The sequence below is a fragment of the Muntiacus reevesi genome, chromosome 3 (genome assembly GCF_963930625.1).
Source record: "Muntiacus reevesi chromosome 3, mMunRee1.1, whole genome shotgun sequence".
Lineage (NCBI taxonomy): Eukaryota > Metazoa > Chordata > Mammalia > Artiodactyla > Cervidae > Muntiacus > Muntiacus reevesi.
In genome coordinates this window covers 181,206,311-181,218,663 of record NC_089251.1, presented here as the reverse complement: position 1 = coordinate 181,218,663, position 12,353 = coordinate 181,206,311, and positions in this window count along the sequence as shown.

Below are 12,353 nucleotides of genomic sequence, written 5' to 3'. Positions count from 1 at the left end.
GAATCCTCTCTGCTGTAGCAACACAAACAAGAAACTTACTGAGTTTGGAGGAATGAAAAGCTGAGCACAGAACCAACGTTTGTACTCTTACCTTATCCTCAGAAAATCACCACAACTTTGATCTACACAGAGTCCTTTTAGTATGTTAAGGGGAAGACCTTACATTTCAGATTTCTCTGGGTTTCAAGTGTCTGTTAGTCATTGAGTGAAAAGGCAATGAAGTCCAGAACCCATCACTTACTACCTATGAGACAAAGGCATGCTACTTAAGCTCTCTGATACTGCCATTTCTTATCTATAAAATAAAAGTGATGGAATAGTCCCTGGAAGAGAATCAGCATGCATAAGCTTTAGAGTGCTATTATTTGGGGCCAAAAGGTGTATGAGAATTGTCATTTATTTTGGTAGCCGTATTGTAACAGCACTAAGAAAATCAGATAAAATTTTTGTGCCCTTACTATCTGCCAGTTATTGGGCTAAGCACAGAATATCATGATATCATCCAGGACTCTCACCAACTTGCCTTATGCTCCTTGCACAGGTGAGGAAACTAGGCGTTTAGATCACATCCTAGATGTTATCACAATAAGGAAGTGTTCATGAAAGAATCACAGAAAGAAGCTCTAAGAACAGGCTCATCTCATGAAAATATGTGTAATGGTAATGAGTCATCTGTTCTAATCACATCACTATAGCTATCCTAAACCAAAACCCTCCTCTTGAGCTCACATTAAATTTGTTTATTTCTCATATCTGGATTGCTTTTACATTCTGCACCAGCTAATCTCTAGTCTTATTTCAAGTCAGAATCTGGATATTATTTACCATCTGCCTCCAAGGGAGGCACTTGCCAAGTCCCTTAATTTGCTATAATTGGCAGGTTTTCAGTGTACATAATTTATACCAAAAAAAGCTACCCTGAAAAAGAAGATTAATTAAAGCGTTTCTTCTGGGTCCCTAAAAGTGCAGTGGTTTCCAAGAGGATGACTTTAAGGCCTTAAGGTCTTCTGTGTGTATAAGCTGTCACAGCTGAGCACATTAAAAATGTATGTTGGGTTGGTCCCTGGTGCCTCTGAGCTGGTCAGAAAGATGTCATTGGCACCTGGGTAACATCACAAATACTCACTGAATTAAGCAGTTCACATTTGCATTTGAGTCTTTTGTTCCAAGCTTTCCAGACACTAGAAACTACTAGACTGCAGTATAATTTATGGATACCTCTGTGTTGGCAATTCTGTCACTGATATGATAGGAAACACTAGAAAAAATACACCCAGATGTACAGAATTCTAAATAGAGTCAGTGAGAGACCACAAACTAATTCAGACAGGCAGCACATGTGGTTAGCAAATAGATGATCTATAGGACTTTCTTTTTTTTCTGGTCTCTTTCCCCATCTTTCTCTTTCTTGGGCTTCTTCTAAGCTCATGATCCACCACCCTAGGTGTGGTGGAGGCATTCTGGTCTTTCCCCAGGTCCTGGGTAATTCTACCCCAGGAGTTTATTCCTTAATCTACTCTTCTCAAAAGTTGGTAAGTTTATGCTGCATTCTAAGGAAGAAGCTTCTATATTTTCTACCTTTTTCCAGAGTGGTTTTGTGATTTACCAGTCTGTGGGTGGATTGCGTAGACCAGCACAGAAAAGGACATAAAGTTGTCACAGAGTTCCCCTTTCTGAGAATGCCCGTTTGCTCGTCCTTATGTAATGTTTCCCCCACTTACCTTCAACATCGCAGCTCGGATCTGGCCAGACTTGCTTCTGCCCCATCTTGACCCAACTGATTAAGATACGGTCCTCTGTGCTTCAGAAGAGATATCTGAAGATTAGAAATTGGGCCAAAACACCCTATAGGAGCACAGGCCACTCAAAGATTAACAAGAGGAATGCACTTAGGTCACCTTTTTGTTCACTCTTAATTAAAAATTCCAGATTTTATGAAGCTACACATTAAGGTGTAGTCTTTTGCACAGTAAAGATAAAAATAATTTCTGCCAAGTGGAGCAGATAACTCCAAAGGCTTCTAGTCCTGTTGAATATGAACCAGTTTTTTATCTACTCTACAGTTTTTCCCTAAGATTGTCTCTATCTAGCTAGTTTTTGAAGGGCTCTTTGATCTGGTAATAACATCTAACTCCTTAATTGATAAGTTGACTAAAACGTTCCTGTTATGTGTGGGTGGGAGTCACAGTTTTGAACTCCACTGGAGTACAGCTCTCTCCAGGCTCTTCCAGACCAACTCGTCTCCCTTTGCCACTAAAGTAGAAGCTCCATGAAGATGGGCTCCTGAGGGAGGTTTGGTGACTGAACCCTCAATGCTTCATGCAGTGCCTGACACAGGATTCAACTCAAGAGGAGTGTGTTCTATGAGGAAATGATTATGCAGTTTGGTTCTGAGTCACTTGCTTGGTCTCGGATCATTGTTCCAGGTGTAAGTACTCTGTTGCCCAAAGAACAGCTTCTATTTTAAGAAAATATAGATGTGGAGTCGGAAATGTTGTGAAAGTCTTTTTTTTTATGACTTGATGACCTCTATGTGGCAGCTTTAGTCTTAATGTCTTCTTATTACTTTTATTTTGCTTTCAGTGTCTTTGTATTAAGAATATACAATGTTGTTCAATATTCGTCTAAGACAGGATTCTTCAGATGGATGTCTTTCAAAGAAAGTGATAGATTTACTGGTCTTTCTTTTTCTTTTGTTTATTTATTTTTTAATGTTGTTCCTAGTTCTTGAGGCTGACTGAGAGCGTGAGGGGAGGCTCTTTTAAATTTATTTTTAATTGAAGGATAATTGCTTTACAATACTGTGTTGGTTTCTGCCATGCATCAACACGAATTGGTCATAGGTATGCATATGTCTCTTCCCTGTGAGCCGTCCCTTCCCACACCTCTAGTTTAGTACATTTGAGTACCCTGAGTCATACAACAAGTTCCCATCAGCCTATCTTTTTTTTTTAATTTAAGAATTCTTTGACCCTTTGTAAGAAAAACAAATTCCAAATAAGCAGTTCCATGGCCAACTTGATCTTATCAACTTCTGTGGTATGAAGTTATGCTTTAAAAGTAAATATTTACCTAAAAAGATTAACACACGTTAAAGATTAACATGTAGTTTGCAATTATTTATATTGAATAATTGTTCAGAAGACCAAATATATCTCTCTATATACATAATATATGACCTCCTACAAATCTAGAGGCAATTTCCATAGATTGCCTTCTCATCTTTTCTTTTCCCTTACACTTACTAGCACAATAATGGATTTCCTGTCAAAGTACTGCTTTCATAACCTATTTTCCATCTCATCTATATTTGGAAATGTATTTAAAGAAAGGTCTGAAGAGAAATGATGACTAGGATATTTGTTTTCAGAAACGTATTTGGAAATCATACCATGTGATAAAGGATTAAATATGCTTCCAGTAGGTATCCGACATTGAAGACAACAAAAATTAAGATAACATCTAATATTTATAAACATAAAAGTAGCCAAATTGGCTAAGTTTAAACTCCACCCACTGTCCAGAGATTGTCAACAAGTGAAATTTTGTGGAAGACCATAGACATCGAACTTCATAATACTGTTAGGGTTGTGTTCTAGACCAAGAATTGGCAAGCTTGTTCGTAGAAGACCAGAAAGTAAATACTGTTGATTTTCTGGACCATAAATGTCTGTTGCAATGCCTCAGCCCTGTAGTTTTAGCACAGAAGCAAACCATAGACAGAACCTAAACAGATGGACATGATTGTGTTCAATCAAACACTTTATTTACAAAAATAAGTGGTGAGCTCGCTTTGGCCTACAGGCTGCAGCTTGCTGACCTCTGTCTGCTTGAAACTCTCCTCATAGCTCACCTTCCTCTAGTTGGCCCATGAAATTGAAGTCGATATTCTTGCACTGCATTTTGCAGAATTATGAGAAAACAAAACAAAACAAAACAACCCACCTAAATTGCTTTGACCTGTAGAAGACACAGTTGTATGTCTTGGGCCCTTCCCCAAGAATGTAATTATTATTTTTTAAGACAAACAGGTATTAGAATGCTTGGAAAATATGTGTTTAAAAATAAGTATTACATGCATGGAAGTGTCTCAACATTGAGGACCAACTAAGGTGTGACAAGGGAGGAAATAAAGTGTCCATCTAATTACTCTAAGGGTCTCATTAATTCACAAAAAGCCCAAAGTAAGTTGGACTAGGATTCTAGGTTGTAAACCTATTCTGTAATTTTATCCTTTACCTCAGAGCAGTAGCATCTAAGACATAGAAACTACCCTCATGTTAATTCCAGGGCTCGGTGATAAATTGACTGTTGCTCTCTTCGTATTACAGGAGGGTGCAATCCTTCCGGCATTTGCTGTAGAATATACTGAAACTTGCCCACTACTCTTTTGTGATGGAAACTCATTCCTGAGCTCTTTAGTGATTGAGTACATTGACAATGTCCTTTTGTCAGGAATAGTTAATGTATGTCCTTTATTCCACAGATATTTAATGCATGAATTTGGTATACATTTCATGCCCAGTTAATAATGGAAAATTAAATAAATGAATGAAAATACAAACAAGGTGGAAATCCAAACCCTCTGCTCCATTCCCAGAAACTGAGATGATGAAAAACTACCAACTAAAATATGGTGATCTGACAAAGGAAACAAACATTTTTTTTCCTCGCATCTAATTCCATTCTTTGTTCATTAACCCAAAGGCATTTGGTTAACAATTTAAAGATTATTTTAATGGAGACATACCTGTTTCTGACTCCCTTCCAACTTTATGTTCCAAAGAGAAGAAGAAAAATCCAGGAACTTCATCTAATTTAAATGTCCTTGTCTTTTTCCTTATTTGGACTTTTACCTTTAGCCTTGGGTTTGCACCTAGAGCTTGGAGCAAAGCCCTCCATCGTGGCCTTTGTTGGGAGTGAAAGTCTTGCATGAACTCCTGGGACAATAAAAGAAATGGGGGCAATATTTTTATAGAAATTATGCCTTTTAGAATAATTTTTACTACAATATATACAATATACTAAGCATTGTGGGGGTTTCCCCAGTGGTTTAGCAGTAAAGAATCTGTCTTCAGTGCAGGAGACACAGGTTCGATCCCTGAGTCAGGAAGAATCCCTGAGAAGGAAATGGCAACCCACTCCAATATTCTTCCCTGGGAAATCCCATGGACAGAGAGAACTGGTGGGCTACAGTCCATGGGGTAGCAAAAGAGTTGGACATGATTCAGTGACTAAGCAACAGTAAGTACTATGTCCTTCTGGGCACTTCACATATGCTATTGTTAGTGTAAACAATTCCAGAAAATTGTATAAATAAATAAATAAATAAAATAGTATCTCTTTCTGATAAATGCAAGAATCAGGAGGTCACATTACTTGCCTCAGACAGGCACACAAGGGGGACATGGCAAGTCTGGGTCTCAAGCTGAGATCTATCCAGTAGGGATGGATGGCTGTTTCAGAGACACTTACTGTTGTTCTTCTTTCCTATGCAAACGGAAGACAGGAACAACATAGCATTTAAGGAACACGATGAGATCCCAGCTCCCTTTGGATGATATGACCTCCATTGGAGTCTCCGGTTCAGCTTACCACTTCTTTCTGTGGAGCTGGCCACAGCTATCAGAAGGCCTTGATGAGGATACATCCTTGAATGGGGGAGTCCTTCTAGCTCTCTGTCATTCAGTTCAGTTCAGTCACTCAGTCGAGTCCGACTCTTTGTGACCCCGTGAACCGCAGCACGCCACGTCTCCCTGTCCATCACCAACTCCCAGAGTCCACCCAAACCCATGTCCATTGTGTCGGTGATGCCATCCAACTGTCTCATCCTCTGTCGTCCCCCTCTTCTCCTGCCTGAGATAATCAGCCAGATCACATGACATTTAGGAGGAAGGAGCATAGCAAGGTACATTTGGACATAATATCTATATACCAGGAATGAAGAGGATCTAGCAACTTTGTAAGAAAAGTGTTTTGAGAACACCAATGAGCTGAAAAGTCCAGGATACTGTTTCTCCATCTGAGGATTTTTGATCTTCTGAAGCTGGACCACCTGGAACTTTCAGCACAAATTCCTGGGCCCTGTCGCTTAATATTAATAGTATGAGTTTAATAGGACTTATCAGGGCTCAGAATTCTTTTGTAATTACCATTCAACTTTAAGAACCACTGATGGGTACTAATTAGGCAAATCTGAGAGTATCTAAGAGAGATGGTTGCCAAAAAGAATAATTCAAGGGGATTTTAAAAAACTGATTCTAATAAGAGTTAGTACACCAAGGAGTCTCCTGTGCCTAGAAATAGTGGGAACACAAAAAGCCCTAAGAACTGTTTCTACTGAAAATGAGATAGGATTGTTGTGGTGTCTTGGAACAAATCCAGTATTTTCTTCTTTGTTTCTGCTTATTTTTTTTCTTGCACTTTTAACATTCATGGGCAACAGCATTAATTTTATCAAACAGAGGGCCCCTCTTTCATTATTTAATGATTGCAACGTGAAATTGCATAAGTCAAGAGGATAGAAGATACAGATGTATCTGAATTAGGCACAATTATGTATTTTAACCGGGTAACATTTCTATGAAAGTGAGAGTCACTCAGTCATGCCTGACTCTTTGCAACCCCATGGACTATACAGCCCATGGAATTCTCCAGGCCAGAATACTGGAGTGGGTAGCCTTTCCCTTCTCCAGGGGATCTTCCCAACCCAGGGATCGAATCCAGGTCTCCTGCATTGCAGGAAGATTCTTTACCAGCAGAGCCACCAGGGAAGCCCCAGCATTTCTATGGATGTAAGCAAATGTATTGTGGATAATGAGCTAAAGAAATTGGTATAAAATTGAATTCAAACCCTTAATTTAAACAAAATATGTTCTCTTGCTTACACCAGATCCATACACGTGGCGTATGAGATTTCACAAAATACAATACAGTGCATTGCTTCCTCTATACACCATGCACTATTTTTATAAGTGCAGAATATTTGGGGATGATAGATATAATTAAATATAACAAAACCATATGGATTAAAGTCATTAATTTTTTAAAAAAATGGAATTACAGGCTTGCTACAGAACTTGAAAGCTTGAAGGCATTACTAGAATAATATCCCAAAATGTATTAGCCCTTAGGGGATACATACTGATTATTAGTTATAGATTTTGTGGGATTTAAATTAGAAAGAGAAATGCTATGATATTTTTCTTTGAAATGAAGGGAAGGAAAATACTGAAAATTTTAAGCAAACAATGGTTAGCTTCAAATAGAAGAGTATTTGAGTGTGTGCGCAGCTTGCTCCCTAGTTTAAGTCAAGATCTACATTGCATGCACAATTGCGTGCAAATTGGACTTAATTTACTGCATGCTTTGCCTCTTCAATTAAATAAAATGAGAAGTTAATTTTTACTTTAGAAGAGTAAAAATTCAATGAGTTAAAATGTTTTACCTCTAAATTTTCCATAAAGAGCTTATGTACCCAAATGTTTATTTTAAATAATTTATTTAACCAGTATATGTAGAGTTCAGCTCTTCTTGGAAGGTATAGGTTCCCCACTAAAGAAGCTTATGGACTCAGTGGGAACAGAAAATACATTATCATGATAAGCACCAGTTCAAGATTTGTCTTCTTGAAACACCTTTTATGTTTATTTCATTGTTCAAATCTTGCCTTCCAAATCCTTGGTCTTCCTGCCTACCATTGCCTGAAATATGCAATCCGACACTTTAGTGATGTCTGTTAGTCTCTTGCATGTTCTTGGTTGCTCAGTTCTTTTTTTTTTTTTTGTTGTTGTATTTTAAATTTTTTTTTTTTTAATTTAATTTTTATTTTTCAGTGGGTTTTGTCATACATTGATATGAATCAGCCATAGAGTTACACGAATTCCCCATCCCGGTCTCCCATCCCACCTCCCTCTCCACCTGATTTCTCTGGATCTTCCCAGCCCAACAGGTTGCTCAGTTCTATCCAATTCTTTGAGACCCATAGACTGTAGCCCGCCAGGCTCCTCTGTCCATGGTATCCTCTGTCCAGGAATACTGGAGTGAGTTGCCATTCCCTTCTCCAGAGGATCTTCCTGACCCAGGGATTGAACCCAGGTCTCCTACATTGGATTCTGTACCATCTGAGCCACCAGGGAAGCCTGCATTAGTTTCATAGGACTGCCCAAAAAAAGTACCACAAGGGTGCATAAAAAACCCAAAATTTATTGTCTCCCAGTTCTGGAGGCCAGATGTCCATAATTAAGGTGTTGCTGTTTCCTCAAAATCTCTAGGAGAGAATCTTTCTTCACCTCCCCCGGGCTTCTGTTGGTTTGTCAATGATCTTTGGTGTTCCTTGGCTTACAGTTAAAGCATTTCAATCTCTGATTCCCTTACCACATGTCATTCTCTCCCATTTCTGTGTCTATCTCTTCATATAAGGACACCAGTCATATTGGATAAATGGCCCACCCTAGTCCTGTATGACCTCATCTTAACATAGTTAATTATATTTGTAATTACATTATTTCCAAATAAAGTCATATTCTGAAGTACTGTGGGCTAGAGCTTCAACATATCTTATTTGTGGAGACAGTTCAACATGCTATATGAAACACTGATGTCCTTCCATAATCTTGCCTGGTCAGCATGTCTTCATTCTTCATTCATTAAGGTAGAAAGAACTTGCCAATTATTGATTTCCTTCTCTAGGGGAGGCACTTTACACATGTTAACTAATTAATCCCTGGGAGGACCCTAAAGAGAATGCATTATCATCTTAATTTTATTGATGAGGAATCTGAAACATACAGAGGGTAAGTATCAATACATTTATCAAGATTTACTTGTTCCTCAGGTCTTAAAAATCTTATCATATCCAAGAATCTCCCTTGAAGATTCAGACAAAATGAGGTTTCTTTCATATATATTCTACAGAACTCTGGATTTTTCTTTCAAAGAATTCATACCATTTTGTACTATTTACTGCTCATTCATCTAATTAATTTTTGCCTCTGCATCTAGACCATAAGTGCCATGAGGTAGAAGCCATATATTTCCATCATTGTGCACGTAAACACTCAGTAATATTTGTGGAGCAAATATTTGAATAAATAAATCCCATAACCAATAAATAATATAATTAAGTTTGAAATTTTACTCTAAAATCCAGTTTCTCCACCCATAATGATTAACATATATTTATGAGACATCTGTAGTGTAGTATGAACTCTACATCAAGATGAATGAGATCAAATCCATGTACTCAGGGAGTTCAGTCAGTAAAGAGGACTCTCAAGAAGAGGGGATGGGAATGCCCTGGCAGCCCAGTGGTTAAGACTCCACACTTCCACTGCAGGAGACACAGATTCGATCCCTAGTAAGGGAATGAAGATCCCACAAGATACATGGTATGGCCAAAAAAAGAAAAAAATAATGTTAATAAAGGAGGAGGGGATGACTAACTTTCTTAAGCTGGTGATGGGCAAAAGCTTATGAAAGGATGTTGTGATAATGTCATATCTTCTAGGCACCAGTTGGAATGATTCAAGGCCAGAAGGTTAGGGGTGGGCTAAGAAGGTGCTCATGGCCATCTGGCAGAGAAACAGGCATAAAGGGTACCACACACGGTTGGGGAGATGGCATTTTCATGGAGTGGTAGATTAGGGAGGGCAGGTATTGAGTTAGATGAGCCTACTCCAGAACTTTTGCTTGAGTCAAATTGTTCTCCTCATGATCTCATCAGCATAACCTACATTTTCCTGACTCAGTTCAGAGGAAAGCAGAGTTTTCTAATTGTTAGAGCCTTCAAAATCTGGAAGTCTCTTTGAAGGTAGTGAGTTCTCAGTACCTTGGCGGTGTTTAAATGTTATCTGCATGAGTCATTGGCTCTTATGTTACAGTAGTGTTTCCTATCCTATCTCAAGCCATAGCACATAGGAAACATGGACCTGTCTATTGCACGCTGCAGTAACAACCCAAAGCACTCTTCGTGTACCTTTTCTAGGGCTGAGAAGTTTGACACCTCATCTCCTCTTAACTCTTTCATGGCACAACACATGAGATCTTCTGGGATGGAAACAATCCTTCTGTAGTTTTAGCTATAGGAGTAATTAATATATCCTTGAGGTTCTTTCCTCCATCCTAAAGGAGATCAGTTCTGGGTGTTCACTGGAAGGACTGATGTTGAAGCTGAAACTCCAATACTTTGAAGAGCTGACTCATTGGAAAAGACCCTGATGCTGGAAAAGATTGAGGGCAGGAGGAGAAGGGAACAACAGAGGATGAGATGATTGGATGACATCACTGACTCAATGGACATGGGTTTGGGTGTATTCTGGCAGTTGGTGATGGACAGGGAGGCCTGACGTCCTGCAGTTCATGGGGTAGCAAAGAGTTGGACATGACTGAGTGACTGAACTGAACTGAACTGATGTTCTTTAAACAGAAACTCTCATTTTCCAGTTTTTTCATCAAGAATCCAGAGTAACATATTAATGAATTAAAAATTAATGTATTAATTTTGGTCAAATCAGATCATGTCATTTGCTTCATAAAACCCTTGACTTAGTTCTTAAAACATTTCAAAGAACATCCGGAATTGTTACCTCAAATTAAAGGGCCTTGCACAGTTCAGTGCCTGCTTACTTGTCCCTAGTTATTGCCTGTGCCTTTCCCCTTATATCACTATCATTCAACCGTAGGGATTTATTTCAAATTTTCAATTCAACCAAGCTCAGTCTTGCCTCAGGGTGTTTTTATATATGGTTACCTCCAAGGCAAAAATACTTGGGTGACTCTCATCCTTCAACCCTCAGCTTAAATATCTTACCTTAGTAAGCTTTTCATGACCCCTCCATCCAGAGTTTCTAAGTATTCTCGTCTATTGCACTACTTATATATTTCTGTCATAGAAACGATCACATTTTACATATAAGGGGTCTCAAAGAGTTGGACACTACTGAGTGATCAAACAACAGTATTTTAAATTTACTCTTTTATTAGCCCCGCCGCATTCCCATACATCACACCTACCGTGAATCCTTTCCTAGACATTTGAGTTTGACAAGGCAGAGAGTTTGTTCTACTCATCAAGGCACACACCAATCCCTGGCACATTGTCAGTTCAGTTCAGTCACTCAGTCGTGTCTGACTACTTGTGACCCCATGGACTGCAGCACGCCAGGCTTCCCTGTCCATCACCAACTCCCGGAGCTTACTCAAACTCATGTCCCTTAAGTCATTGATGCCATTCAACATCTCATTTTCTGTCATCCCCTTCTCCTCCCACCTTCCACCTTTCCCAGCATCAGAGTCTTTTCAAAGGAGGCAATTCTTCTCATCAGGTAGCCAAAGTATTGGAGTTTCAGCTTTAGCATTAGTCCTTCTAATGAATATTCAGCACTGATTTCCTTTAGGATGGACTGGTTGGATCTCCTTGCAGTCCAAGGGACTCTCAAGAGTCTTCTCAAACACCACAGTTCAAAAGCATCAATCCTTTGGTGCTCAGCTTTCTTTATAGTCCAACTTTCACATCCATATGTGACTACTGAAAAAATCATAGCTTTGACTAGGCAGACCTTTGTTGGCAAAGTAATGTCTCTGCTTTTTAACATACTGTTTAGGTTTGTCAAAGCTTTTCTTCCAAGGAGCAAGCGTCTTTTAACTTTATGACTGCAGTCATCATCTGCAGTGATTGTAGGAGTGCAATATTTCTAAGTTGAATAAATTAACTAAGATATTTGAAAGACAATTTGACAAATAGGTAAATGGGAATATTGTAAACTCAAGGATGATGGCTGTTTCATGAATGGGATGGGTACAAAGGATGAACTTAAAAGAGTGATCATATGAGGATTCCAGAATTGACAAAGATTTCATGGAGGAAGCTCTAGATGTTTCTTGAAATATAAGTGTATGAAACCAAGGGGTGGGATGTGTGTGTGTGTGTGTGTGTGTGTGTGTGTGTGTGTGTGTGTCCAGACAGCAGGGAGAGCAGTTAGGAAATATTTTAGGAGGAAAAATTTTATTATTAGTAAGAAAAAATTTTTTTGTTATTGATAAAAACACATTGTTGGGAGAAGAGGGTAATTTAGGAAAAAGAAGCAATACAATTTTATTTGATTTTAGCACTGGTTCTCAACCAGAGATTATTTTGCCCTCTGCCCCCAGGGGGCATTTGGTAACTTGTGGAGACAGTTTTGGGTGCTACAACTTAGAGGTGTTACTAACCTCTATTGGGCAGAAACGAGGGATACTGCTCAACATTCTTCCATGCACAGTACAGTTGATCTCAACAGAGAATAATCTGGTCCCAAATGTCCGTAGTGACTACTACTAGAAATAATGAATTATAGGAATGTATAGGAATGTTA